This window comes from Lathyrus oleraceus, chromosome 7 (genome assembly GCF_024323335.1).
Source record: "Lathyrus oleraceus cultivar Zhongwan6 chromosome 7, CAAS_Psat_ZW6_1.0, whole genome shotgun sequence".
In the NCBI taxonomy this organism is placed as follows: Eukaryota; Viridiplantae; Streptophyta; class Magnoliopsida; order Fabales; family Fabaceae; genus Lathyrus; species Lathyrus oleraceus.
In genome coordinates, this window is record NC_066585.1 from 477257053 (window position 1) to 477265105 (window position 8053).

Here is an 8053-nt window from a genome sequence, read left to right on the forward strand (position 1 = left end):
ATGAGTGTAAGTGCAAGAGAACTATCTCATTGTAAGAAGGCCCAAGAGTAAGCCATGTGAAGAAAATAACACAACAAGATATATATACAAAACACTCAAAAATTTAATTGAAAGAAACAACATCGGGACGTGCATGGATAAAAATCGGGATGCGAGGATGCGAATCAAAATCGCATAACGCAACGACGTGCAAGGCAGATGGAGATTGAAAAAGCAAACAAGAAATCTAGATAATGTGATCAAAGTCGATTTGCACATATTAACAACAATCGAAATGTCATATGTGATTAATCAAAACGCGGCGAAATACCATCAATGTATCGATAAAATAATCATGGATAAACAACATGGGAATTATTGAATCCATAAATTAAAATCGATGTTTAACAATTAAAATAAAATAAAAGGATAAACATTATGAGGGGATTAAAACAAAATGTGAAATAGAAATTTAAAAAAATGCTGTAAAATTAAAATATGGTGCACACGGGTATTGAACCCGGGACCAAGGGCTTGCCAAAGCATCCCTTTTACCAACTCTGCCGGACAGGCATCCTTGTTATATGATCTCAAGCGCTAATACATAACATAACAAAACGGACCAAGCCTTTTAAAGAAAACACAAAGTTGAAAACAGCAGCAGAACTCAAACAAATTCATCTTAACGCACAGAAATCCTGTTTCTTTCCATTTTGAACATCAAAGATTTAACAGCAAGATATTATCACAAACAAACAGGCGGCGGTATTGCTAAATGAAATCAAATCGGAACAACAACCATGGTTCCCTCAGAAGGATGCAAAGCAGAATCGAAACATAGAAACAAAGCTCGGAAAGGAAGCTAACCGGTTGCGGCGAGCTCGACCGACGAATGTAGGTAAGCGTTTCGCCTGAACGTTTTCCCCTGACATTTCCTTTCTTCTTGTTCGTCTCTTCAGAGCTCCCGTTCGTCCTACGCTTTGTTTTTTTTTTGCAGAAACCTTCCTTCCTTCTTAGTGAACAGTAGCGGCACTTTGTTTTTTCAGAATTCTCCCTTTCTTGTGGGTGAACAGTGGAGGCTCTCCAAACTTTAGGGTTTTTTAGTTCTTCCTCTTTATGAACAGTGGCCTCTCTTATATATGACTAATCTCTTTCCTCTGCTGTGTAGTGGAGAGGTCTGTTCGTACAGAGGATGTCTGGGGAGTTTTGTCCTTATTCCACTTGTGATCCCTCTTCCTCAATTCTCTCCATTTCCAAGACTTCACTGTTGGTAAGAAACAATTCACCACTATAACTCACTTAGATGAAAATAGGATATGTTTTTTGATGTAAACTGATTTTATGTGGTGTTGTTAACTTGGAGTAAAACATCTCTTTTTTTGCAGGGATTTGATAGCTTGTGGATGAGAGGCAAATTCTTTTGTTAGCGGATGGTAATGTGCGGAAAGTAGCAAGCGACAGTTAACCTTTCCAATCAAATGTCGAAATACAGCACATGCAATGGCATATCCATCAAAAGTGCTTGTTCCCCGACCCAATTCATCATGGATAACAAGAGAATCTTGAGTAGCATTCTGAAGTATTGATGCAGTTTTTGTATACTCAATAAAGAAGGTACTCTTGCTTGCCATGATTCTATCCGTGACTCTAAGCCGTGTGAAGATGATATCCACAACTGAGAGAACACAATTTTCACAAGGGACATAGCAACTTAACTGGGCCATAATAACAACTAGACAGGTAGCACGCAAAAGTGTTGATTTTCCACCCACGTTTGGCCCTGTCAGAAGCAATGTGCGAGGATGTTGCCTGTCTTCGTTCTCACCCAGGATTATGTTATTTGGAACAGGAACACGCCCATTCTCTCCAAGGGCAAATGGATGCCATAGTCCCTTCATTTTGAGCACAGGCACTCCACTATCTTTACTTGTACCTTTTGATGTTGGCACTACGACAGGCCTAGACATATTTCCACAAGAAAAGCTAGAAGTAACAGCAAAAGATCTTAGCATATCAATGTAGTTGATGGCATGAACAACTTCGACCCATTAAGCAGCTTTCTCCAAAAAGAATTCAGCAAGTATTGTGAGTGTTCCAGCATCTGTATCCGTAACATCATGATTTTGGTAATTTGGGAAGTCACTATCTACAGTTGCTTCAAACTGAGTAAGGAATTGATCGAGCCCGTCACTTCCAGTCAGAACAGGAAGTTTAACAATTTTGGTCAAGGATGATATTAGAGACTTCTCTTTCTGTAGTAGAAGCAGCAAACTCAAAGTAGTCTGAAGGCCTTTTACAAGAGACCCAAACACTTTCACCCTCTTTTTCAATATTTCCTTTGCCAATAAAGGAAGTAAGATAGAGCTTGATACTTTAAGGCTAGACTTGGTCCAGCCAAGTAATAGTTCCAAATCTGGAAGCTTGCAAAGATGTTATGCAATATGAAACACAACTTCAGGTAAAGTTATTAAATGATCTACCACCTCAAGCCTATTATTAATTCCTTCAGCATCTTTCAGTGGACAACAAATCCAGTTCCTAAGAATTGATGCCGAGTCTTCCTTTGCTTTGGCAGATCCCGACTCCAAAATTTGAACAAGTGGAGGTATACCAACAACAGCAGTAATGGCCCATTTACTTTCAACATTTTCATCCCACAAGAAATAGAGCAAGGCAATAGCACATTCTTGTTGCTGTTCTGATGAAAGTCCCAGAAGTGATATCAATTGCTGAACTCCTTCACGACCTTGAAGTGCACGCCATAGACTGCATTCACTTTTGCATAATGTCAACAGAGCTTTTATAAGCTCATCTTGCACTTCATTGGCAACCACAGTTATCAAACCAACAAGCAAACGTTTTGCATCGGAATTTTCTAGTTTAGTTGAGATTACGGAATTACCGTATAAACCAGCAAGAGCTTCGATGGTCCGTTCTAGCATAAGGAAAGGCAAGCGAGGTTTGAACTGTTTCATATGATTCTGCTGTGTTTCAGGGGTTATGCTTTGATGAAATGAAACATAATTAACATCATGAAGATGGAAAAGGTCCCTGTCTCTAGCAGGAAAAGGCTTGTTATAAATTCACTGCTGGATGTTGCAAGCAAAGATGTATCAATGGAAGCACCCAGCCGACCAGAATTCCAAGTACCAGATACTGATGTGGATAAGGGAATGCTTGATGAAGTTGCAGGAAGTAAAGGATCAGGCATAAGGATTGAATCTTCAACAGAATCTCCCACAAGAGCAGTCTTAGCAGTGCAATTCCTTTTATCGACAATAACTAGTTTTTATCTTTGCCAACATAAGCTTGTAACAGCCTCTGAACTACCATAAATGTGAAGAATACCAACAAGTTGTGGTTTTCCACGGACATCATAGAAAGCCACATTCCCACTGCTAGTTCCAGCAGGAAGCATCCAACCATCATCTTTGAAGGCTACAGAAGAAAAAAAGGAGCTTCGCAAGAAATGTAAGATGTTGTTCTTCTAGATCCAGAGTCATAAGTGTATAATTTCTTATCAAGGCCAACACTAACAATGATCTTATCGTTGGATGGAGAGAAGCTTATGCCAGCAGTTGGTTCCGAATGCTGCTTCATCCATGAAAGCTTAGGGTTGCGTCCAGTTGTATCCCACAGATGTACTGTCGCATCATCCCTAGCTTCCACAAGAAGACGACGACTAACCCGAGAATAATCAAGAACTCTCAACATCCGTTGATTGGGATCTTTTATGAATATCATCCTCACTATAAGATTTGACGACATAAAACATTGCATCCGAATAACTCTCGGATAAATCTTCCGGTTGTAATGTTGCTTGTTGGGAACTGGATGCACTTCTTTATCATCATCACTCTTGACAGGAAGGTCCTGACCCTTGAGCAATAATGTGACAGGTCCAAGACTTTTGACATTTTCCTCATTGGAACCGTCGGAACCTCTTGGTTTGGATCGAATATGAAACCGACACTGGAAATTCATTACTTCTGCTTCTCAAAGCGATCCAGGTTGTGGCAGGATTTTTGTGGAATTGCATGATGGCTGTTGGAAGCCAATTGATTCTGGAGAGGGTTTTGATGCTCCATTGGCATCATTGGATGTACGTGGAATCAAGGAGTCCCACTTGCATATGATGTTACAAAGAATTGAGATATCCTTCAAAGAATCTATTAGAAGAAATGTCCAAAATGAAGTGAAGAGGCAAAATGGAGACACTATCGAAAAACTCAAGATAGAAGTAGTTGAAATAGCCACAGACCAAGATTGCGGTACTGATATTTACTGTCCTACTTCTGTCTTAGGAAGGAAACTTCAACTTCCTTGTTCATCAAAAATTGTTCTGCTAACTCAGCTTCTACCAATCTGCCAGAAGAAATTCAGCTTGAGACTCGGTGTCTTCTACTTGATATTGTTTGATATTTGTGATGTGAACTGAATATGAGTCCTTGACAGATATCATCACAAAGCAACACGGACACCTTTTCCAGCAGTCTGCACCTTGGAGCACGAGAATCTCCACTGTCCACATCAGACAATCTTGAAGCATCAGCTCTCCTCCTAAAAGAGGTTACTATGGAGTCAACTTTTACAGCAATGTCCACTTGACTCTCCGAATTTATGACAGCGGCAATGCTAGAAAAAAGCCTCTGTCATCAACTGAAGTAGGTGGTTGTTCTTGGTTTCTTCCTAATGAATTGCTACGGAAATATGCCTCGACCAACCTTTCGGCAGAAGTCAATACTGATGAGAGACTAGAAAGTATTGCTCTATGTGATTGTGATCTTCGAAGCAAAAAAAATTGCACCTCGCGGTTACCCCCTCCCAAGTCAACGTCATTAACGTTGTTCTGATTCAAAGCTGCAACATCTTCCGGTGGCGCCACATGATTCTGCTCTCTTCTTCGGAACTTATCAGTGAAATTTGGTAAAGGTTTCAATTATTACAAAGCCTGTTTGGTCATGATTTGGTTGATGTTGCTGTGATTTTGTTGTGGATTTGTTGTAGGATTCTTGTGTATCAACTGAAAGCATACCGTTGCCGGATGCGATTCGCATGGCAACAGCTTGCACTGGATTTTGTGTTGTGTAAGTTCTTTTAGTTTTCCTAATAAAGACCTATTCTTTAGGCTAGAGCAGGTCAATTTCTATTTTGCTATTTTCTTGCTATTAGTGGAGCTAGTTGAGTCATGTCCTTTATTTTAGGATTTGCAGTTGTTTACAGTTTTTATGTATTCCTTATAAAAAGGCATTGGAACCTATGAATAAAGTGATCATTCTGGGCATTTGCAATACAATTGAAACACTTACAGTTTATAATTGGTATCAGAGCCAAAGCAAAGCAAAGTGATCCAAGAGAGAGAAGATGAGCGACGACAAAACAGTCACCAAGATTCCACAGTTTGATGGTCACTATGATCATTGGAGTGAACTGATGGAAAACCTCTTGCGTGCCAAGGGTGTGTGGAGTCTAGTACAAGAGGGTTACACCGAACCGGCGGAGGGAACCGAATCGACTACAGCACAGAAGAAGACTCTAGAGGATCTCAAGATGAAGGACTGTCAAGTGAAGCACTACCTGTTCCAGGCAATTGACCGAGTTGTGTTTGAACAGATCTTGGATCGCAAAACATCCAAGATCATTTGGGATTCGATGAAGAGAAAGTTTGGAGGCAACGAAAGGGTGAAGAGGTCCCTTCTTCAAACCCTAAGAAGAGATTTTGAGCTTCTTACAATGAAGAATGAAGAGAGCATCGATGATTACTTTGGAAGAGTAATGTCTGTCTCCAACAAGATGAGAAGCAACGGAGAAGACATGTCAGATTCGAAGATTGTTGAGAAAATACTTCGGACTTTGACTAACAAGTTCACATATGTGGTGGTGTCCATTGAGGAGTCAAAAGACATAGAAGAGATGACGATTGACGAACTTCAAAGCTCTCTGTCCGTACATGAAAAGAAATTTAAGAAGATTAGTCATGAAGAAGATGATCAAGCTCTCAATGTCAGAGGCAGAGGCAGGGGATCATACAGAGGTAGAGGCAGGGGTAGAGGACGCTCATTCAACAAAGCAACAATTGAGTGTTACAACTGCCACAAACTTGGACATTTCCAATATGAATGTCCAAATGGGAACAATGGAGCACATTTTGCAGAGATCGAAGAAAAGGATAAAGTTCTTCTCATGGCATATGTAGAACTTCAAGGTACTAGAAGAGGAGATGTGTGGTTCGTGGACTCTGGATGTTCAAACCATATGTGTGGAGAAAGAGACATGTTCTCAAGCTTGGACACTAGCTTCACACATAATGTCAAGCTTGGGAACAATCACAAACTGATGGTTGGTGGGAAAGGAGTGGTGAAGATAATGCTTAAGGGAATAAGTTATGTGGTCAACGATGTGTATTATATTCCGGAATTGAAGAACAAACTGCTGAGTGTTAGGCAACTTCAAGAAAGGGGTTTAGACGTGCTATTCAAAGGAGGAGATTGAAAAACATGCAACATCTTTCATCCCTCGAGAGGAAAAATTGAAGAATTTGTTATGAGTACTAATAGGATGTTTATCCTACTGGGTGAATCAAATGACAAAACAGAGAAGGAGAGATGCCTGCAGGTTGATATCTCAGACAAGACAGAGTTGTGGCATCATCGATATGGGCATCTCAGCTACAAGGGACTTCACACATTATGCAGTAAAGAGATGGTTGTGGGTTTACCTAAAATTGGAGATATGAAAACCACCTGTGAGACGTGTGTCAAAGGGAAACACCACCGTGTTCCATTTCCAAAACAGAGCAAGTGGAGAGCCACTGAAAGATTGCAGCTTATCCACTCTGATCTCTGTGGCCCGATCAATCCACCATCAAATAGTCAAATAAGGTACTTGATAAGCTTTATTGATGATTTCTCGAGAAAGACATGGATATATTTTGTGCTAGAAAAATCAGAAGCATTTCATCAGTTAAAGACATTCAAAGCGTTTGTGGAGAAGCAAACTGGATTGTTTATCGAATGTCTAAGAACGGATAGAGGAGGAGAATACAACTCAAATGAGTTCAAGGAATTCTGTAGAGAGCATGGAATCAAAAGACAGCTGACCACCACCTTCACGCCGCAACAAAATGGCGTTGCTGAACGCAAAAACCGTACAATCATGAACATGGTAAGAGCAACGTTATTAGAGAAAGAGGTACCAAAATCTTTCTGGCCAGATGTTGTACAATGGGTGAATCACGTTCTTAACAGATCTCCTACACTCATTGTAAAAGATATGACTCCGGAAGAGGCATGGAGTGGAAGAAAGCCATCAGTCGAACATTTTAGGGTTTTTGGATGTATCGGATATGTTCATATCCCTGATGTTAAAAGAAGCAAGCTCGATGACAAAAGCGTAAAGTGTGTCCTATTAGGTTTCAACAGCAAATCCAAGGCCTTTAAGATGTTTGATCCAGTGGAGAAAAAGGTTCACATCAGCCGAGATGTGATATTTGAGGAAGATAAGAAGTGGAACTGGGAAGATGTTGGTTATTCTGGTGAAGAAAGTATTAAACTTGAGTGGGAGAATGATTATGAAGATGTTGAGAGTGCAGAGGAGGCGGAAGAAGCGGAAGAAGACATTGATGTCGTTCCTTCACCAAACGATTCACCAACTGTAGAAATGATAGCAACGATGGGCAGGGTGAGAAAACCACCAATCTGGTCTGTAGATTATGTCACAGGAGAAGGGCTATCAGATACAGAGGAAGAAGCAAACATGGCTAGAGTCGAGATTGAAAACCTAGCTTTCATGGTCATATCAGATCCGACCAGTTTTCAAGAAGCATCAGGACATTGGAAATGGAAACAAGCAATGGATGCTGAGATACAATCCATCGAACGAAACCACACGTGGTCGCTGACTGCACTGCCCATTGGAGCCAAGGCTATTGGGGTTAAGTGGATTTACAAGACCAAATTAAATGAACTGGGAGAGGTAGATAAGTTCAAAGCTAGGTTGGTTGTAAAAGGGTATGCTCAAGAGTACGGAGTAGATTACACAGAGGTATTCGCACCGGTGGCACGAATGGACACAA

General features: G+C 40.6%; 1 pseudogene; it reads right to left on the reverse strand.

Annotated features, from left to right (window-relative positions):
• Window positions 1–1331: 1331 nt before the first annotated feature.
• Window positions 1332–2954, reverse strand: LOC127104435 (DNA mismatch repair protein MSH7-like; annotated as a pseudogene).
• Between the last annotated feature and the right edge of the window lie 5099 nt (window positions 2955–8053).